The 23,324-nt window shown below is 45.6% G+C and overlaps 1 pseudogene; it reads right to left on the bottom strand.

Annotated features, from left to right (window-relative positions):
* Positions 1–11,476: 11,476 nt before the first annotated feature.
* LOC133345888 (amiloride-sensitive amine oxidase [copper-containing]-like) lies at positions 11,477–21,867 on the bottom strand (annotated as a pseudogene).
* Positions 21,868–23,324: the final 1,457 nt, after the last annotated feature.

Here is a 23,324-nt window from a genome sequence, read left to right as displayed (position 1 = left end):
GTCGCCGCTTAGCGGTGGGGGGACCGTGTATGGGCGCCGGGGGTTCGGTTCGGCGAGAGGGGTCCGCGTACGGCCCGAAGGCAGTCGAGTGGTCCGAATTGGCCCACAGGATTGTGGCTGCGTCGGCCGGGTCGTCCGTGGTAACGGGGTACATTGACGGGGTTGAGGTCCGGGTGCTCGTGGACACGGGTGCGTCGGCCACTATTATTTCGGACCTTATTTATAATATTCTTCCCGTACAATGTCGACCACTTCTGCCGGTGGACGTACCATTTTACGCGGCAAACGGGGGATCTTTGGGAATCATCGGCCAGATTCGGGCGAATATTTGTATTGGCGACATTAAATTGGCGGGTCCTATTTTTGTATCATCATCGTTGGCCGTTCCTTGTCTACTAGGCACGGACTTTCTGTCTAAAATGCCCATAAAAATTCTCATAGACCAGGCCTGCATTGAGCTTCCGTCGGGTCGGCGGGTTGAGTTTTTGAAGAGTCCAAATAAGATACGCACGGCTTGTGCGACGGTGCAGGCGCTGGCAACCCGGACTGTATGGGTGCCCCCGGGATCGCAAATGTTGGTACCCCTTCGGTTGAGAAAACCCCTTGGGGCGGATGCGGGGGCGCAGGGAGTTCTATTGGGGCCGTCTAACAGGGCTAAAGGGGACCTCGACTTAGCGGTGGCCCAGACCATGGTGAGAGGGGACAGTGAGCCGTTCGTTGTGGTCCTGAATACGGGGTCGCGGCCGGCCGTGATTACGCAGGGAACGGTGCTCGCTCACGCCGCGCCGCTACCCGTCGAGGAACAGCTCGTTGCTCACGCCGATTCGCATGTCGATACGCATCCCCAAAGTGAGGAGGGGACGGAGTGGTTGGACTCGTTGTGTGCCGGGTCCAGTACCTTGTCCAGTGTGCAGTTGGGTGCATTGAGGGGCTTGCTGCTCGAGTTCGCTGACGTGTTTAGCAGGCACAAGTACGACATTGGCTGCACAGACCTGTTGCGCCACCACATAGAGACTGGGGACGCGGCCCCTATTCGACAGAATCCCTTCCGGCTCAGTCCAGCCGAGAAGGAGCATGTGCAGTCGGCAGTAAATGACATGTTGGCGGCCGACATCATTGCGCCCTCTTCCAGTCCGTGGGGTGCTCCTATCGTCTTGGTTAAAAAACAGGATGGATCCCTGCGGTTCTGTGTTGATTTCCGCCGCCTAAACAAAATATCAATGGCCGATGCGTATCCGCTCCCCAGGATGGATGAGTCGCTGGATGCCTTGGCAGGAGCACAGTTTTTTTCGACGCTCGATTTGCTTTCGGGATTTTGGCAATTGCCCCTCGATGACGAATCAAAACCTAAAACCGCTTTCCGGACACCGGGAGGCCTATTTGAGTTCAACCGATTGCCCATGGGTTTACATTCCGCTCCTGCCACGTTCCAGAGGCTCATGGAATTGGTTTTGTCAGGCCTTCAATGGGACACCTGTTTGATTTACCTCGATGATATCATCGTTTTCAGCCGAACTTTTGAGGAGCACCTCCAGCGACTGAGGGCAGTGTTTCTCAGGATGCGTTCCGCGAAGCTTAAATTTAAACCGGCTAAATGTTTTCTGCTTCGGGAATCGGTCAGGTATTTGGGCCATATCGTTAGCCGTTCGGGGATCTCGACGGACCCTGCTAAGACGCAATGCGTCGGCTCATGGCCAACACCGACCTCTGTTACTGAAGTCCGCAGCTTCATAGGATTTGCCTCCTATTACCGTCGTTTTGTCAAACAGTTTGCCACCATAGCCAGGCCCCTGCACGCCTTGACGGCTAAAGGGGTGCGGTTTCACTGGGGGCCGGAGGAGGAGGCCGCGTTCTGCTCCCTTCGTGACGCCTTGGTGCAGGCTCCCCCCTTGTGTTACCCCGATTTCACGCAACCGTTTGTGCTCGACACGGATGCCAGTAACACGGGTATCGGGGGAGTGCTCTCACAGGTGGTCGGGGGGGTCGAACGGGTGGTCGCCTACGGTAGCAGGGTTCTGTCCCCCGCGGAACAACGCTACTGCGTGACACGGCGTGAATTGCTGGCGATTGTGTTTTTTATACAGCAATTCAGGCCGTATCTGTATGGCCGTCACTTTACGGTTCGCACGGACCATGCGGCTCTCCAATACGCTATGCGGGTGGCGCAGCCATCCGGCCAATTGTCCCGATGGTTGGAGGTCCTTCAGGACTACCAATTCACGACGATTTACCGCAAGGGGTTGCGCCACTCGAATGCGGATGCATTGTCACGGTTGCCGACGCGTACGGAATGCGCATGTCAGTTGGGATCGGCGCGGTGTAAACCTTCTGTCGATGTCCCCGCGGAAGTGGTGCTAGCCGCCACGGATACTACGGGGGTCGACGCCCCCACGGGGAGGGACTCGCTGTTAGCATTGCCTCTCATCGAGTGGGGCCGTCTGCAAATGGCCGACAGCTCCCTACTCGCGCTACGTCGGAAGGTTAACGTTCCCGAGGGCGGGGAAACGCGGGTCGGTTCCTGGGTGTGCAGACAGGGCCTCTTGATGAAGTGGGACTCCATGTCCCGGCGTCACATGCTTGTGGTGCCGGTTGCTGTACGGGGTAAGGTCGTCCTGGCTGCCCATGAACGACTCATGCATCTGGGGTTTCACAAAACGCTCGCCCTCATTCAGCGAGACTACTATTGGCCTGGGATGGTCAGTGACGTGGCGAACATTCTTAAGGGGTGTGTAGGGTGCGCTAAAAGAAAACCGCCACCAATAGCGGCTAATCCACCGCTTCAATCCATTCAAGTTTCGCGCACGAACGAATTGGTCGCGCTAGACATCTTGGGGCCCTTTCCCACTACACCTCGGGGAAATAAGTTCCTGCTGGTTGGCGTAGAGTACTTCACCCGCTGGCCCATGGCGTGGCCACTCGCCAACCAGTCGGCTGCGGCAGTGGCGGACGCCTTTGTCCAAGGTTACGTTTTGGACAAAGGCGCCCCCGAACGCTTGCTGACGGATCAAGGGAAAAACTTTTCGAGTGTTTTGTTGCGCGAGGTGTGCGACCTGTTGGGTACAAAGAAAGTACGTACCTCTCCGTACCACCCGCAGACTGACGGTATGGTTGAACGTCTGAACAGGACGATTACGTCTATGCTGTGCCAACAGGTATGCGACGACCAGGTGGATTGGGACTTACAGGTACCGGGGGTACTAGCGGCCTATCGGATGGCACCCCATGCGGCGACGGGGTTTTCTCCATTTTTTCTGATGTATGGGCGGGAGGCTGATCCGGCCATGGACGTCCAACTGGGGATTTCACAGCCACGTGCGAAATCTAAATTGGCAGACCACATTAAGTTTAACATCGCCAAATTGGCTGAGGCGCGAGAGGCTGCGAGATTGAATTCACGCTCTCGGCAGATCGCGAACGAGCGATTGCATGAACGGAAGGTGCATACGCACAATTGGGAACCGGGCGATAAGGCCTGGCTGCATTGTCCACACGCACCGTTGGCTACGTCCCCCAAACTGTTGAGACCATGGAGGGGACCGGTGGAAATTGTGCGGGTTGCACGACCCCAGAGTATACAGATTAAATGGGGAAAACGCCGTTGGTACGTGCACTCCTCCCGACTGAAACCCTACGCGGCGCCGCGTGACCCCGGGTTGTGCCGTGACGACCGAGCGTGTGATGTGACCGTCGACTCGGGGAGGGATGTGTCGCAGGCTGATCCTCACGTGTCTCCACCTGACCCACCCCCAGGTGTCTCGGACCTGACGGCTGTTGACCGTCGGGAACCGGAACCCCGCGGCTCGCACGGAGCCCCGATGCCTGGCCCATGCCTTCCTGAACTGCCGGCGCCGCCGGATGGCCAACTGCGTCCTGTGCCGTACGACGGTCCGGCAAGGCGGACTCGGTCAAGGACGCAACACTTTTCATGAAAAAAAAAAAAAAATCTTTTTTTGTTAAAGCCCGACTTCGTTGCCGGCTTCCCCCTCTGCCGGGGTAATGTCCCGTTCAAGGGACGCTCGGACATTGGGACGCTGCATGAGTCGGAGAGAAAGGAAGAGAAAATGATTAAAGAAATTTTTTTTTATTGTTACTCTTTCCGCATACACAGTATCGTTGCCACTCGCTGGATTGTGCATGTTGTTCTTGTTGCGGGTGTGGCGGTTGCTGGGTTTTGCGGATTGCGGTGTTCATGTTGTGTTGTTAGGGTTTGTGTTATGTTACGGGGCACACATGGGGGTGAAGGGGTGTTGTAGGTTTTATTAGCAGCCGGGTCGGCTGCGAGCTATGTGGTAGGGGGTGATGTAGTGGTGGTATTGACGTGCGCCGGCAGTGATGGATCACGGGGCGCGGGGTTGGGCACGCGGTGTGGGCGTGGCATGGACGCGCGCGCCGGTGGTGAGGCGCGCTCACACAAGCTGGGAAAAGAGGATCGTAGCGAGTGCGCAGTGATTGGTCAGATAAGTGAGTACTCTCAGCGACGTCCGCAGGAGGGGTATAAAGGGGGACGCGCGAGAGCACTCGTGGTCAGTGTTAACCAGTTGAAGACCGAAGACGGGGTGGAGGAGGTAGGGGCCCTGTGTGGCTCGGAGCCGAGACTGGGGGGACCGTAGTCCGACGCCCGTGTGGGTCGGGACGGTGGTACCCAGAGCCGAGACGGGCACCCCGGCTGGGTGTGTCCCGGAAGGCTACAGGGCGTAAGAGCCCGTGTCAGTACAGCTGAGTGGGTGTTGGTCACCCGTGTAGCTGAGTGGGTGTTAGTCACCCGTGTAGCTGAGTGGGTGTTGGTCACCCGTGTAGCTGAGTGGGTGTTAGTCACCCGTGTAGCTGAGTGGGTGTTGGTCACCCGTGTAGCTGAGTGGGTGTTAGTCACCCGTGTAGCTGAGTGGGTGTTGGTCACCCGTGTAGCTGAGTGGGTGTTAGTCACCCGTGTAGCTGAGTGGGTGTTGGTCACCCGTGTAGCTGAGTGGGTGTTGGTCACCCGTGTAGCTAAGTGGGTGTTGGTCACCCGTGTAACGAAGTTGTAGTTGAGTGGGTGTCCGTCACCCGTGTAGCTAAGTGGGTGTTGGTCACCCGTGTAACGAAGTAGGGTGTTAGTCATCCGTGTAACTACAAGTTGGTGAAAATAAAGAGTGTGCTACCCGTGAAGTCGTCTCCTGCCGAGTTACTACTTTACAAATACAAGGAATACAAAAAAACATGACCTCGTATTAAGTAACACTTAAAAAGAATAATCTATAATCCATAATAACTTCCTGTTTTTTATAGCATATTCATTTTACAGGAAAGCCTCAAGTCTGAAGACATTCAAGAAAGTGGAATGATTCACCATTGCGTTATTATTGTTTTGCGTTGGTGGAAGGGATTTACCAGAATGTTTGGAGAAAATCAATGCGTATGACAATTAAAACAGCAGAGGCAGAGTACAAAATATTTTTTCCGTGCTGCCAGCTCCTGGCCTCTTCAGCACCACACGTTGAGAATCTCGGAGGTGTGATGACATTTTGTGTAGTCTGACAGGCCTTAAAAATCATTGGCATACAGATTTGTGCCACCATACCCAGCAGTAAAATGAGTGTGTCCATATTTATTGTTAAAATCAGTGTTACCATGTTCAGGTAAGTGGTTGGTGGTGCTCTTCTGTAGCCAATTCCTGTTCGATGTTTATTTGGCCATAATTTGTATTTATTTACTTTAGTTAGTCTTAGCGGAGTCGATGAGAACCTGTGAATTTTAGTCAAGTCTTAGGATATAGAGATTATGTAGTCGATCTCTAGGTCGTTGTGACTAAAGCAGTCACATAAACCGGTGTGAGGGGCATGCAATTTATTCTTGCCCAATATTATCAAATAATATTTTAATCTATATAGCCAACTACCATGTTTGGTCTTCCTCAGTGTACTGCTGTATCGAATAATGTCACTAATTAATCGTAATCGTGTTTCAGACGAATTAATTTAATCGACATCATAGTCAATGAGGCTTTGCTTTTGGGTGGGCAGAAGTTGCAGCAATCGTCATTCTTGATCATTTATATCCACTCGTAGTCATTGATAATTGAAAAAAAAATACTTGCCAAATATTATCATTACCAATTTGGATAAAATAATATAACACTCTAGATTTGAAGTTTTCGTGACTGCAGGGATCCATACTCTTTGGTTCTTTCGATAAAGTCACGTAGGTATAATGATTGCTTGTGTTGCAATCGAAACGTCGTGATTTAAGTTATTTTATATCTACGTGACTTTACCAAAATAACCAAATAGTATAATATAACACTGCTCTTGTTGGGTTGTAACTATGCATGGATTCATACATTCTTACGCTCATCTATTGGGGTGACAAATTAGGAAACCGATTTAAAATTGTCAACGGGACACATCATTATCGAACATGATCAAGGATGGTGACGATGCAACCTCCGGCCCTAGGGGGCAGCACTGGCAATGGTGCGTCCAGGTCCTGGTAATGCAGCGTATGGCTTTGTGGCAACCGCATCTCTCGAGTGTTATTTATCCTGCCTCATACTCTTTGTTTTTTTCGGTAAAGTCACGTAGGTAAAAAATTAAAATAAATTAAATCACGTTTCGTCGTGATTTCGTTGCTCGGGGTACACAACGCTACCTCCCAGCCCACACCCAGCCGCCCCCACACTCACCATGCCCCCTCCCCCCATCCCCCCGCGACTGTAACAGGACCCTTCGGGGTGGGCTGGTAGAAACGAACAATTGAATCTATATATATAAAATCGTGCATGTCTGTCTGTCTGTGTGTGGATTTCGGACCATACGCACTTTCATTGGACGGCGGTTGCCCCTGGCAACGGCTAGCGACGCCTTCGCCGCTTTCATTGGACCTGGCAACGGCTAGCGACGCCTTCGCCAAGGGCTGCAGTTTCATTGGACGGCAGTTGCCCCTGCCAACGGCTAGCCACGCCTTCGCCACTTTCATAGGCTCCGTAAATAATTAAATAATAGCCATTCCACAGTATTGTTGGAGCGCTGAGGGGGGGGGGGAAGGCACGCCACCCGTACCCTGCCTTTGCCGGCTGGACAATTTTGGCGAGGCCGCAGGCTCTGCACGCTACTAGGCCTCGACACCCACCACGCCACTCTGAGGTAAATTCATCAAAGTTTTTCCTACTATTCACTCCACCCCCACCACAATGTGTGCAATTTATATTACTTTTAAACCCAACGCGCCAACAATCGATTACTTAAATGTTCACTGTACAAATAGTCATTAAGCTGGGTCAGCGTACTGCCAGTCTATCATGTAGACTGTAGCCTGCTTATTAAACTCGGTGAGCGTACTGCCACTCTATCATGTACACTCTAGCCTGCTTATGAAGCTGAGTGCGTGTACTGCCAGTCTATAATGTGGACTGTAGCCTGGTTATTATAATAGATTCTTTATATGTTCTTTGTACAAATAGTCATTAAGCTGGTTGAGCGACCCCAGTTCCATTCCAACTCACGCCCACCACCGCTGACGATTATTTGAAACGGACCTAGGCCTCCCCTAGGTCGACTCAGCCTCAAACGCGTAACTGCTGTCATGTGTGAACATCGTCACTGGGGAGACAAAGGCGGCCGGCCATCGTGGATCCAAGTCCCGGGCGAAGCCGGGTCATGTGTATGTGTGTATGTGTTTATGTGTATGTCTGTGTGTCTCTATGTATGTGTGTATGTATGTGTGTGTATGTGTTTGTGTGTATGTGTGTGTGTATGTATGTCGTTTTTTTTTATGTCTTTATGTGTATGTCTGCGTGTCTGTATGTATGTGTGTATGTACGTGTGTGAATGTGTTTGTGTGCATGTATGTGTGTGTATGTATGTGTGTGTATGTGTTTCTGTGTATGTATGCGTGTGTACGTATGTGTGTTATGTGTGTGTCTGTGTGTCTGCATGTATGTGTGTGTGTATTGTGTATGTGTTTGTGTGTATGTATGTATGTGTGTGTTTGTGTGTATGTGTTTGTCTCTGTGTATGTATGTGTGTATGTATGTGTGTGTATGTGTTTGTGTGTATGTCTGTGTGTGTATGTATGTGGGTTTTTTTATGTGTTTATGTCTATGTCTGTGTGTCTGTATGTATGTGTGTATGTACGTGTGTGTATGTGTTTGTGTGTATGTATGTGTGTGTATGTATGTGTGTGTGTATGTGTTTCTGTGTATGTATGTGTGTGTATGTATGTGTGTTATGTGTGTCTCTGTGTGTCTGCATGTATGTCTGTGTGTATTGTGTATGTGTTTGTGTGTATGTATGTGTGTGTTTGTGTGTATGTGTATGTCTGTGTGTATGTATGTGTATGTGTTTGTGTGTATGTGTGTGTATGTATGTGTGTGTATGTGTTTGTATGTGTTTGTGTGTTTACGCTCGCATTACACAAATGTCTTGCAGGTCTAAGGCGTTCCTCGCGCAGCATTGCCGCTTTATTATTGCAGTCGTTTACTGCCGTGCGCACCCTGAAAGTCGTGTGTGTCTGCAGCAAGCGCGTGTATGTGTACCTATGGACGCGCGCGCGTGTGTTGTGTAGGGGGAACGGTAGTGTAGTGCTTAGCGTGCTGTCTGTGTCTGTGTGTGTGTGTCTGTGTGTGTGTCTGTGTGTGTGTCTGTGTGTGGTGTGTGGGGAGCGGTAGTGTAGTACTTAGCGTGCTGTCTGTGTGTCTGTGTGTGTGTGTGTCTGTCTGTGTCTGTCTGTGTGTGTCTGCGTGTGTCTGTGTGTGTGTCTGTGTGTGTCTGTGCGTGTGTGGTGTGTGAGGAGCGGTGGGTGTAGTGCTTAACGCTACGCTGCGCTACCAACCCGGCAAACCGAGTTCGATTCCCGCTCACGGCCACCACCGGTGACGATTATTTGAACCTCCCCTAGGTCGACTCAGCCTCAAACGAGTAACTGGTGTGGCATATTAACATCGGCACTGGGGAGACAAAGGCGGCCGGGCGTGGTGGATCCAAGTCCCGGGCGAAGCCGGGTCATGTGTATGTGTGTATATGTTTGTGTATGTCTGTGTGTCTGTATGCATGTGTGTATGTATGTGTGTGTATGTGTTTGTGTGTATGTGTGTGTGTATGTATGTGGGTTTTTTTGTATGTGTTTATGTGTATGTCTGCGTGTCTGTATGTATGTGTGTATGTACGTCTGTGGATGTGTTTATGTGTATGTATGTGTGTGTATGTATGTGTGTTATGTGTCTGTCTGTGTGTCTGCATGTATGTGTGTGTGTATTGTCTGTTTTTGTGTGTATGTATGTGTGTGTTTGTGTGTATGTGTATGTCTGTGTGTATGTATGTGTGTGTATGTGTGTGTATGTGTTTGTGTGTATGTGTGTGTATGTATGTGTGTGTATGTGTTTGTATGTGTTTGTGTGTTTACGCTCGCATTACACAAATGTGTTGCAGGTCTAAGGCGTTCCTCGCGCAGCATTGCCGCTTTCTTTTTTCAGTCGTTTACTGCCGTACGCACCCTGACAGTCGTGTGTGTCTGCAGCAAGCGCGTGTATGTGTACCTATGGACGCGCGCGCGTGTGTTGTGTAGGGGGAACGGTAGTGTAGTGCTTAGCGTGCTGTCTGTGTCTGTGTGTGTGTGTCTGTGTGTGGGTGTCTGTGTGTATGTGTCTGTGTGTGTGTCTGTGCGTGTGTGGTGTGTGAGGAGCGGTGGGTGTAGTGGTTAACGCTACGCTGCGCTACAAACCCGGCGAACCGAGTTCCATTCCCGCTCACGGCCACCACCGGTGACGATTATTTGAACCTCCCCTAGGTCGACTCAGCCTCAAACGAGTAACTGGTGTGGCGTATTAACATCGCCACTGGGGAGACAAAGGCGGCCGTGCGTGAGTGGTGAGGGAGGGAGAGTGGTGAGGGAGGGACAGTGGTGAGGGAGGGAGAGTGGTGAGGGAGGGACAGTGGTGAGGGAGGGAGAGTGGTGAGGGAGGGACTCAGCCGCAAAACGAGTAACTGGTGTGGCGTATTAACATCGCCACTGGGGAGACAAAGGCGGCCGGCCGTGGTGGATACAAGTCCCGGGCGAAGCCGGGTAATACAGCTAGTGGCTATAATAAAATGAAATGGCAAAAACATGGCCGCCAATAAGTGGATGCCCCGTGGCCCCGCCCTCCACTCGCGTAACCCCGCCCCGGCCACCCGTGGCCCTGCCCCATCTCGGTGTCCCTGCCCCTTACCACCGTAACCCCGCCCCAACCCCGCATAGCCCCGCCCTCCACCTCGTGCCCACGCCCCCTGCCGCCGTTGCCCCGCCCAGCCCCGCGTAGCCCCGCCCCCTGCCGCTGTAGCCCCGCCCAATACACCCCTAGCGGGGGAGAGATTCCCAGGCCTGGCTCTAGGCTGGAGAGCCGCCGACGAGGAGGGGGTAGGGTTTTGTTTTTAATGTAAAAGCTTTAAATGTAAATGTTTCTATTAAAAAACATCAGGGAATGTAACATTGTTAAACATTAACTCCCTTTCACACACGCGGGGTACGATACGAAGGGAGAGTTTGAGGCCTAGGTCTAGGCTTTAGGCCTAGCTGTAGGCTTTAGGCCGCCGTGAGTTAATTTTTAATTTACCTGTTTTTATTATTTATGTAAAAGCTTTAAATTTAAATGTTTCTATTTAAAAGCATCAGGGAATGTAACATTGTTAAACATTAACTTCCTTGCACACACGTGGGGGTACGATACGAAGGGAGACTTTGAGGCCTAGTTCTAGGCTTTAGGCCTAGCTGTAGGCTTTAGGGCGCTTTGAGTTTTTTTATTTAATTTCAAAGTTTTAATTAAAAGCTATCTCAGGGAATTATAAGGGAATGTTACACGTGTTTAGCCAGGAAAGCCTCATTAATTTAAATGTTTTAATTAAAAGCTATCTGAGGGAATTATAAGGGAATGTTACACTTGTTTAGCCAGGAAAGCCTCACAGAGTCTAAAGGTTTTTGTAGGGTAATGCCAAGTGTTTGCAGTAGGGGGCGATGTTGCTACACGGACGGACGGACAAACGGATGGACGATATAATCTATTGTAGGCTGGTCCACTTCGTTCCTACCAGTATAATTACTCGTCACAGCCACCTCTGAGACACACTTAAGCTGTGTGCTTTCGCTAAGTTGTCCCCACCTGAAGATGAACGCTTGTGTTGCGCCCGAAACGTCGTGATTTAATTTATTTAAATTTTTTACCTACATGACTTTACCGAAAAAACCAACCCCTGCCCCGACTACCCCAGGACCTCACAACTAAAAATTGAGCCAAAGGCAGCCACTTTTATGGGCATTCCGTATTCTCCATGGTCAGCCTATGGCAATCTGTTTCTCAATGTTAGCCAATGGGCATTCTCTATGTCTCCACGTTAGCCTATGGGCATTCCAATGAGTTTTTCTCTCAGATCTGGAGCCAGCCTGGAGCGGCTAAGCTACCAGAACTGCGGCGGAGCTGGAGAACTGCCAAACCCAATTCCGAGTGAAAGGATACACACAGGTCAGTGGGTGCTACACATTGTTAATCTTTATTCGTGTCCGAAACTATACAGAGGGCGACAAAACATGGCGTGATAAAGTACATTTCACCACTATTGTAACTACGATATGCGCATGTGTTCAGTTTTACATAGCGTAGCCGTATGCAAAATGCATCGCCCAATCTCTGAACTGAGAAGCAACCGGACAGTGGTCCGGTGTCAACAATTTCCCAATATCGGCAGTCAACCTAAATAACGAGCGTTTATAATGGGGGAGGAAACTGAAGCACCCCAAAAAATGCCCAGAGGGGAGCAATACTCTATTCCCATACAGATGGAAACAGATGTCGATTAGTCCACTTGCTGTACTGCATTCACCTGGAAAGCCAGTGTACGGCACCTCAACGTCCACTAGAAGGGATTTTCACAACATTTGTGCGATCCACCAACCCTCGCTTCCAGTGATGGACTTCAGGCCACATGCAGAGCCACCACCCTACATCTAATCACCCTTTACCTAACATAACCGTTTTCAAGAATACAGAAGATGAGAAGAACGGAGCTCTTAAAGTTTCTAGAGTCAATGTGTGGCAGGCCACCAAGAAGAGGAGCGATTGGTTAGTATCCGTGAGAATTTCTAAAGTTGGAGGTGAGCTGAAGGGGAAGCTTGCCAACTTAATTTCAAACTCGGGGATACAGCAATGTCGATGTGCTATTAATATTCAACATTAACATTTACACGTCTAGATATGTGTGCGATTTGTCAATATCAGCATGGGACTTGAAAGCTTCCATAGAGAAAATTAAAATATTGATAATGCCTATTTAATCGCTTTGATCCAGAGATTAATGACATTGTTAAAAGGCAAAGATAAATGGTACAATTTTCATGTAATATAATGTTGTGAGCAACGTTGCTGCCCCTGTTACTCCGTGACAAGGTGCAACACAAAAAAAAGTTTCACTCTGGCAACACTCAACAATGTTTAATCAGCTTTCAAAATGTGCAGATGTTAGAGGGGTAATGTGCTCCTATTGGCTGGATGGGGTCATGTGGTCATCATGGAGATATTCAAACATGACTAAAATTTAGAATTATGATGGCGAAATGCTTGATAATAAAAATTATTAATTTTTATGAGGTTAAATAAATTAAAAAGCACCTCAAATATTTCGCGAATATATTTGGTTTTTTTCTTAATTACTTTTCTAACATGCCTAGTTGTGTTTTTCATTGGAAGTGTTGCCTCCTTGTTCATCGATAAAACCCAGACATAGTTTTGTCAGCTTAGGTCTACCAAAGCAGGGCAGCATGTACACTGTAATCAAGTTCAGCATAATACCACCAGATCTAGGGACAATGTCTTGCAACCTGAACACAGGTTCCAATTCCTGATCTGTCTCGGTCAAACATGGACAGGTGGTAAACCTCTTCATAGGCCAAGCAGGCCAGCCACCTTACCTTGCCTGCATCCCTTGCTAGGCTCCCTGGGCTGATCCACCCAGGCAAGAAGGGAGTTAAAGCGTTGGAGCACCATTAATGGAATCTCAACACACTGAGATTACTGACTGGTGATTCGAAATACAAATGCTATGCCCAAAAATAAAGAGGTTTGTACTGATTGTGCAACGTCTGTGGAATGGAACAAAGTTACGTGCAGAATAATTGTATTCATTTTTGCTTAATACCCACATATAAACAAGGTGACAGAGAGTCTCTGTACAAAATAACTGTCTTTACAATTCACAGTAATTCATTTAATTGGGAACAATCTACATCCAAACACTACAGAACATGTCCTAACATGTTTGAAAACAAATGATTACGGTACATTATTTTGTCTGTATATGTCCCTTGCACGTGGGTAATTTCCATTCTCATTTCATCCAGGCTCTGGTTAATATTTGCGCCCACTGCACAGAGACTTTTGGATGAACCTGCATACTATTTCATCTTTTTTTCACCATATATTATTCATAATGTGTTGAATAAATGCAAGAATACAATTGATTTAACATGACATCACAGCTATCTCAACAATACTTTGTGCGTTACACTTACACAGGAGTGCGTGTGCCGTTGTAAGCTAGTGGCTGAATGTCGGGCAAGCACACGCTGGGATCAGTGGGGCTCTGCTCCGTCCACCAGGACACGACAGGCTTTCCAGAGCTGTGAGACCCAGGGCGCAGGATCACGACGTCCCGCGAGGCCACCGATGGGTCCTCGTCGTAGAAGTTGAACGGCCGGAAGAAGAAGCCCGCGCCGTTGCAGGCGGTGGCCGTGTTGGGGACGTCCTCCGAGTGGGGGATGTGCACGAAGCCCACCGTCACCCAGGCCACCAAGTCCTGCCCAGCGGCACGGCCACAGGCGATGGCGTTAGCACTATTGTGAAGCCTCGATTGTTCTGCTACGAGTATTTTTTTAATCTTACATCAAGGAAAGCAAATATCAACCAGCCAGGTGGCTCAGCGGTAGTGCAAACGGCTCAATGGGAAGATTGCTTATTGAAATCGTGCATGGCTGTCGACTGAGTCCATTATCCCTCTTGGGTGGGCTAAAATAAGGACCACTTTATGAGGAAGTCAGCAGGGGTTGTCCCATGGACACATTTGCCCCTGTCATATAAATGTGTATTATTTACCACTGGCTCGAAGTTTTAAACGGGAGATGAGCACCACCTCAGTGTTCATTTGAGTAAGAAATCACTTTGACAAATCACGTTGACTTATTACATGAACAAAGCTCCTAACTTGGCAGTGTCTCATTCTTCACCTGAAGACGGCTGCTTGCGTTGTAGCCGAAACGTCGTGAGAATTATTTTATTATGTTTTATTTTTATTATTTTATTACTTCCCTTCTACGTGACTTTACCGAAAAAACCAAGAAGATGAACAAAACATTTTGATGTTGCAGTTGAAATCTGCTTGACTTATTAAGAATATGATAATTGGTTTTTTACCCTTCTATCTGGCAACAAAACTGACACCTTTTTTACAAGGAGTCATGTTTGCATAGACCACAATACCTGCAGTCATAATGAAAACAAAAAACATAACTCTGGATAATGTGCACTGTCCTTTTGGCGTCATCTGGTCCAACCCATGTGAGACTAGGCTCTAAGGAAAGCTGTCTCGGGTGTGGACCAATCAACTTCAAGGACAGTGCACATTAACAGAATTATGTTTTTTGTTTGCATTATGACTGCAGGTATTGTGGTCTATGCAAACATGACTCCTTGTAAAAAAAGGTGTCAGTTTTGTTGCCAGATAGAAGGGGTAAAAAACCAATTATCATATTTTTTACTGGCAAATGAGGTTCCATTGGTGTTATGAAGAATATTTTCGTTAAGAAAATATCTCTCCTCACATCTCAACTCCTTGCTACAAGTTAGTGCATCACCAGTGCAGTTTTTGAACTACCCTTCTGGTGCAATACAGTAAAGTAGCATGGCCAAAAGTCTATTTTCTTTTTCTCATTAACAAAGTTTCATCCCCATGTAAAAAGTTCATTTTTGGCATTTCTTAATGAATATAGTCTCCTTTATATAACAACACTGTTTGACATAAAATGAACAGTAAATGCATTTTTCAGTGAGCTAATTCAAAAATATCCAAGAACACAAAATACGTGTTGACATATTTGTAAGCCACCTCATTCACGATGTTTTCATTGTCTTTGAGGAAATCCTGGAAATAGACCGCTGGGTCCCAAGGGTCGTTCTGCTGATAGATGCTGGAGCTATGTCGCTCAGTCTCTTTGAGTTTCGTCACTGCCACCTGGTACCTTGGGTAGAAGGGAGACATTAAATCAGGGGTCGGGAACCTTTTGAGTGGGAGAGCCATAAAAGCCAAATATTTCTAAATATCTTTCATTGAGAGCCATATAGTATTTTTAACGTATAATAAATTAAATATGTCTTACTTTTAATGCGACTTCTGGTCACGGGACCCGTGACCCGTGAAATTTATCTTCAAAACTAATGTCTGTTTACTTTAAAAAGACGCATTATTATTAAGCAATATCACAAGTATTTAAAATCAGTTCCAAACTGATTTTTTTTTCAACTCAAAATTGTCTGGGAGCCATATGCCGTCACCGGAAGAGCCATATATGGCTCGCGAGCCATAGGTTCCCGACCGCTGCATTAAATGGTTACGTGGAATTCATCACCATCACGATCCATGGCCAGATAGCCCATTTAGTAATTAGTTTCCACTTTTCTCTGTCTTGTACCAAAATGCTCAGTTCACATCTTTTTGGCACTCATGTCTTATGTCGTCGTCAAGCCATTCTCTGTGAGGTCTTCCTCTATTTCTAGTTCCTTTCCATCTTTCCAAACAACACACTTTCAATGTCCCTATTGTTGATTATACATATGTGTTCAAATAGTGCCAGTTTATGTGGAATTACAACTTATAATATACATCATGCTGAGAAATGTTGGTGTTATACAGTATGTATGTATAATTTAAGAATGCTTGAATAACACACAAATTAGATTAAATGAAATATTTATCTCATGTAGATGTATATAGTGCCTTATTCAATGTTTTACAGCAATTATACAATTGTAAATTAGATTATAGTGATTGAGAGAAACAGTAGTATCATTTAGAGTTGTGGTGTAGTTATGATGTGTTTTGGTCGTCTTATTTCCCTCATTAAAATGCAAATCAATTTATAACATTTTTGACATGCGTTTTTCTGGATTTTTTGTTGTTATTCTGTCTCTCACTGTTCAAATAAACCTACCATTAAAATCATAGACTGATCATTTCTTTGTCCAATGGGCAAACGTACAAAATCAGCAGGGGATCAAATACTTTTTCCCCTGACCTTAGCTATTTATTTGCAGGTTATATGTCACGTTTAATTGATACAATCATCAATTATGTTCCATATATATTACTATAGTTGATTTACAAAGGCAATAAAAATTATTTCTGGAGTTAATTGTAACATCAGAGCTTCCATTGTGGAATGATCCTGAAAATGTCAATTTTCCTTCATTTTCAGTAACGTATAGACTTCAAAAGGTGTTATATTTTCAGTAAGTTGTATTTAACTTTCGTGCTTGCGGTTCAGACAAGTAGAATATTTTGTATTTATAATCTGGTATGATTTGATGTTTTGAGTAGTCATTGGTGGTTGCCTGATTGAAAACTATAAACTATTTTTTTTATTTTACCAGGTAATGCCCACTGAGCAATATAGCTCTTTTTCAGAAGCGACCTGGCCACAAATTATAACTCATTGCAGTGGCTTATCATGTGGAAATGTATAGCAGCCAAATACTCTTAAACACGTTTCTAAATGTAGAGGGGAAAAACTGGAGTACCCGGAGAAAAATCCAAGTGACCACGTGGAGAATGCGCAAACTCTAAATATACAGGCGTCAGGGTCGAGATTGAACCCACACACTCTATACCAGGCAAGGTAATTCACATCTCACCACTTTGCCGCCCGAAATTGGGCTGTGACTATCAGTTCACTACAAAACAATAAGCTATTTTATTATGTAGGGATGCAGTTTTCCATAATTCAACCCACCATCTCGGTGAATTCCAGCCAAACATTCGTGAGGTCCCTAAATCTGCATGGGAAATCCCAGCAGATGAAACACAGATACCTGCTCCAAGTGACAGCTTTCTCCTCTTCGTAATCCTCTGGCAACAGGGGGTTTCCGTGGCTCGTGAGCTGCACGCGATAACCACGCTGGGCGCCCCACTTGTTTCTGGCGTTCTCGTTCATGAACACCAGGTATGGAAGTCTGACGTCGAACTTGAAGGCTGCCTCCAACTCTGTCTTCTTGAGGTCGTGCTTCACGCGGGGCATGACCTTGGTGTGCTCTGGGCTCCAAATGACGGTCGTGTTCTCGAGCTGCAGGCTCACGGTCTTAAAGCTGTTGCTTGTGCCTGTGGACAAGAAAAACATCGTGAAATGCAAATATTTAGAAAACACATTCACTTGAACAAAATAAAGCAATGCATAAACAAAACAATATTTCGTAAGCTTGTCATGAGTTATATAGTTGTTTATGGAGTACAAAGCAATTGCTTTAACCAATATAAATAAGGCACTATTTTAATGGTATTTAAGTGTGAACTTTATTTTAACACGTTATAGCTTGAAAATCAGTTTGAAATTACATATCATGATGTTTAATTTCAGCTTAACCTTTGTGGTATGTAATGCAGTGTTTTATACAATTTCTACATCAACAGAGCAATATATTGGTAATGAAAAATCATAAAAAGAATCTACTACTCTATTTGATCTGTTTATATGACTTTGTTTCATTATGCATTAGGCATACTTCCACAGACGTTAATAGCACTGTCAGGTACCCAATGCTGCGGGTATAATCATACTTCAGGCTCGTGGCTAGGAAAGGTTCAAATATCACTTGCTACTTATTTTTGATTTTAATGGGAATCAAACTCAGATTTTCAGGTCCATTGCATAGAGTGCAAACTACTGCCACCACTCTTCACGATTTACATTTATATACGTATTCATATTAAACATTCCTTTATGCTGTACAAAATGATTTTATTGTAAAGTGAATTTAATGCAAGTTCATGTATTGCTGAATCATCAATGTACCATAGTAAAGTATAGTTTGTATATTGTCTTAAGAGTCATACATATGCCGTCAGTTACTTTCACGTAATATTTCGTAATAATTCCATTTAAACTTTTATCTGAAAACATATTTGGCTTAAAGTAGACGGTTTCATAACGCTTGTACGGATGTGAGTGAAACTGTTCAATTCGTTGGGTTCATATTCTTGGGTTTTTTCGGTAAAGTCACGTAACTTTACCGGGTTTTTTCGGTAAAGTCACGTAACTTTACCGAAAAAACCCAAGAATATGAATCCTTGCAGTCACGAAAGCTTCAAATCTAGAATTCGTTGGGTTCGTGAAGGGCCAAAATAGGCCAGGCCAAAAGCCTGTCGCACAGCCTGACGGAAGTAGGCACAGACACAGGAGAATTCTACTTCACAGGTAGAGAGAGAGAGAGGGAGGGCTCTTTTACGGAATTCAAACTCACAGCCTGAAAAATGCAGGAGCAGAAATAAACTGGTCGGCCAGAAAACTGAGTGTAAATGAAATCTATCCGGTCTGGAACGCTGCTTTTCTCGGGGGATTTTGTTATCACGCAAAGACCTTCCAGTGTAATACCGGGCGTGATGTTACATTTACTTGTGAGTGTAAATAAATGACACAGCATTACTGTGTGTGGTGTATCATCGATCAAGTGTTCATCATTGTTTTCTTTCATGTATTTAAAGTTCTGACAGCAGTATCTAAGTCACATTCTAACACAACACATACTGCTCGAATAGTTGACAATATTGTTTTAATAGAACGATTGTATATATAAAAGACACTTACCGGCTATATCCATATCAAGTTTGTAGTTTAACATATGAGTGTGAAGATTGCCTAGGACGTTATCAGATATTCTGTTGCCATACTTGAGGCCTTCACCGAAAAAAAATGTGGTAAAGGGGTATCCAGTCGGGTGAACCTTTGCCTCGACGACTCCATTCTGGTAGAATATGTAGTCCATCACGTAATCATAGTTGTATACATTATGGATGCTCCTTATCACAAGTACATAGTTGACCAAGCCACCATAGAAGGTGAACCCAAGATGGTTATCTCTGTCAAAGTGTCGACGTAATGGCACACCAGAGTTGTACTCGAAGATGCAGACGGAGTTTGGGTATTTCAGCGGCTTCTCCGAGTTCACAAAGTGGTACGTGTCCAGGTACGTGGCAGTGTGCGGGCAGTCGATCCCCTTCACAAGCTCAAAATTGTCGGCACCAAAGTGCCAACCTGAGTCAATGGCTTTTCCTTGCGTGCCGGTGGGACTGTTTCCAGAATAGTAGGAGATTGCATCTTGGAGACCCATCTCATAGACAATTCTCTCACCGTTGTACTTGATGTCAAATATCTGAAGCCCCATGTAAGAAATTCTGAAAGCGAACGTCCAGGGCATATACTGCACAAAGTTCCCGTCAACTTGGTAGCGGTGGCCCTCAGGCTCATACTGCCGCGGTCCCGTCTGAGACGTGTCTGCTCTGAAAGCTCCGCGACGATCATATCCTGAATTTATAACGGTGCCGGTTAGCTTGATCTTATCAATGAGTCCATTGTCATACTGGCTAATGAGTTCTTCCAGACTATTAAAATACTGCCCGTTGTAAAACACTTTCTGCACTGCCCACTCTTCTACGTTTGAGCTTTCATGGTTAACCAAAACTTCAAAGTTTATGGTTGCAAAAAATACCCTTCCATAAGTCTGAATAATACGACCCAAGACCTCCTATCTCCAGACTTAAGCCCTCTCAATGGTATGTCACCTGCATTAATGCAGTTTTTAGTACAGTTTGTATACCAATAACCATAACTTTCTTTGAGGATGTGGTTGACTTTTTCAAAAACTCTGGGCATAAATTCTCCATGTAATGCCTTATATTCCGGGGTTGTCGTTGGCCGAGAGCTAAAATTAATAACGCGTTTCCTCGTTGATGGACTGTGTGGCCGGTACCAGGTTGGATTCGGAAGCGGGCCTATCAGATATTCTACGACCGACGGCTGAACGTCGGCTCCGCGGAAAACCACTGCCTTAGCAACTCGAGCTGGTTTGGCTCCTCCATGGTCCAAGTAATGCAAAGCTTCCTTTTTGTCTGGGTTGTAGAGCTCTATCATGTAGATGTAGTTGCTGTTCACGGTAGCTTCTGAGGCAACAATATTGAGCTCCTTATGGTTCACCAGGAAGTCCTTGACGGTTGTTAATTCTATTGGCGTTAGGTCGGAAAAGATCTCTATTGCCTTATAATCTGGTTTAATGCCATTTAGAACAAATTTATTGGGGCATTTCTTGGGAAAGTTTGCATTTACATGCTGGTGAATCAAAACTGATGCCAGAATAATGCTCACGATGATAAATAAAAGAGCAACGTATGTCCATACCCTAGAAACGGTTTTATTTTTATTCATTGTTCCTTGTTATGCAGGTGACGTTTCACTTGTTTAGATATCTGCAATTAAAGAACAAATTTATTAAAATTGTACAACAATAATTTCTATACAACAGACGTATATTGCAAGCACAAAGAGGAGTTCCATTTTGAGGACATTTTAGGGTGGATAAAAGTGAAACATGTAGTCCACTTGTACTGCATTACATACTCATGCGTTACATCACAGGACCGTGAGAAATGGCAACGATTTGCAGAGAGGTATTCATCCAGTGGTGAAATAATGATGGCTGATGAAGATGATGAAGTTACATTCATCTGCCAGCAATCCGCACGTCAAGTCAACGTGAAAGAGTAGCGTTCACTCTCGCGGAGGTCCTTCTGCCAGCAGAGGCGTGACACCTTCACCATTGTCAACGCATTTCTGTCTATATATCAATATTGACTAATCAATTTTCAAATGTAATACAGTTAAATATGACCACCTTTTTTCCTCTTCATGCGCGATTGTAATTTTTTCCCATTAATGTATTCAATTGCATTTTAGCATGGATGGATACGTACGGTGCAGACGAAATTCAACAAACACGCACACATTAAATTTTTTCAAACACGAATTTGTATTCTAACGATGTGGTGTTGTATATATAGAAACACCAAGCAGAACCCATACATAGATTTAAAAGAAAAGAAAAAATGCTCAAATCCAGAAAAAACCCATTTTATTCACGCACAGTGCAGATTTAAATGTACAGCTAAATAAATAGTATTTGTCATATGTATAACTTTGTGCTCTGAGATTAAACTCAACTAGCCTTCCTCGAAATATTTTTTCCCCAAAAGTATTCTATGGTAAACGTGTATATCTTCCTTGCTGGTAATTTATCAAATAAATGTTGCTATCCCGTGCCACAAAGCGCTCTCTCAAGGTCTCCCGCCGTACCTCTCCACACTCCTCACTCCATTGACCACAGTAGTTCAAGTTCAAGTTAATATATTAGGTATAGCCCTGTGAGCCATTCGGCTCTTGAATCGGGTGCAACCGCAACAAACAAAAAACAAAAACATGAACAAGAAAACATCTTAAAGTGAATATGTGACTAAGCGCAAACAGAAAATCCAAGAAAAGACAGCAAAATATTGCAGAAAAAACACCGTACACCAACGCTGTGGAAAAATCCCAGTGGGATGCAAGTCAAACAACAACAAGACAACTTAGATTAAGGCCATCAGTCTTACTCCGTACTACAACAAACAAACAAAACCGCGGGGAACGATGGAACCCATCAAACAATTTACTCATCATTCCCAGAAAAAAAAAATTAAACACGCTTTAATGAAATGTACCGTACTAGTAATTGCATAACTTCACGACTCCAGGAAGTGGGCCCGCAGCTTGCCCACAGCGTAAAGGAGCGTCACCCCCCGGCCAACTCCGAGCTGCCCCTCCCCCTGTGCTCCCTTCCCCATCCCCATCCCCTCCTTCCACATCCCACATCCCCATCCCCTCCTTCCACATCCCACTCCCCTCCTTCCACAACCCCCTCCTCTCCTTCCACAACCCCTGCCCCTCGGCGTGGCTCCCCGTAGCTTGCCTTGACGTAAGGGACCGTGGCGATTTACAGCCAACGTGAGTTGAGCGTCGACAATTAGAGCCGTAAAAAAGATTGCTTAAAAATATATATTTTATTTTTAATGATAGAATATAGTATTGTCATCGGTATGACATACCTATACCAAGTTTGCAGTCGATACGACATTGGGAAGATGGTTGAAATTGAGTTATAAGATTTGAGGATACGACAACAGACAGAGTGAGTTAAATAAAAGCGTGTAAAATGTTAAAAAATATATTTTTTTAATGATAGAATATAGTCTTGTCATCAGTATGACATACCTATACCAAGTTTGCAGTCGATACGACATTGGGAAGACGGTTGAAATTGAGTTACAAGTGTTCTGCCTTACGGCAGGTGTTTTTCTCCATGCGGAGTGGGGGTGTGAGTACACAGGAATTTCCTGTTTTGATGCTGAGTTTGGTCACGTGACCAGGAAGTTAGGATTTAACAGTTTCAACCACGAGGCTGGAGTCAGCCATGACACAGAATTCAAGATGGTGGCACAAATCGCGTCCCAGTGAAGCCAGCTGTAATTGTCCATTGTGGGACATTAAGCAGCATTGTCTGTAAGTTCGTTTATGTTCTTATAATACTGGGAATGCTGTTATAATGTTAAAATGACCGTTATAATGCTGTAAATGCCTTTATAATGCTGTTCAATTGTTATGGTAAATACAAGGCCGAGTTAACAATGAAGCCTGCAACTTTCCTTATTTTGAATGTTACTTGTAATTTAATAAGTCGAGTCAAACTTGTACCCAAGTAACTATATTGCGATCTTGAGAGCAAGGATGACAAAATGTCTCATCCTCAGTTAAGTGTTATATGTAGTGTGGTACATTTGGGGTGCAGTGTGATGAATACACGATGTGCTTTTATGTAACACAGCAGCTTATGCTCTTGTATAGCTATTCAGTGGTAATGTAGGTGCCTGGTCTATCCAGGATCTATTGTCGAGAAACATGATATCTAAGACAATGTTATGATGCTGTGGTGTTCATTCATTGTGTTGATGTTTCCGGGTATTAACAGATGCTGTATCTGTGCTGTTTTCTTACCAGTTTTACCTCGTTCAATTCAATAAATGACGTTTGGAGTCGGATGTTCACCCTGGCTCTGAGGGTTTATTGGACGCGAGGTTAACTACTCAGCTAGCGGTGCAACGCAGCGCACAGCAAGGCCGAGACAACAATATTTGAGGATACGACAACAGACAGAGTTAAAAAAAAGCGTGTAAAAATGTTAAAAAATATATATTTGTCAT

The sequence above is a fragment of the Lethenteron reissneri genome, chromosome 23 (genome assembly GCF_015708825.2).
Source record: "Lethenteron reissneri isolate LAM-NWPU_2019-01 chromosome 23, ASM1570882v1, whole genome shotgun sequence".
Classification (NCBI taxonomy): Eukaryota; Metazoa; Chordata; class Hyperoartia; order Petromyzontiformes; family Petromyzontidae; genus Lethenteron; species Lethenteron reissneri.
The sequence above is the reverse complement of the archived record's forward strand: the minus strand, read 5'-3'. Positions and strand labels throughout refer to the sequence as shown.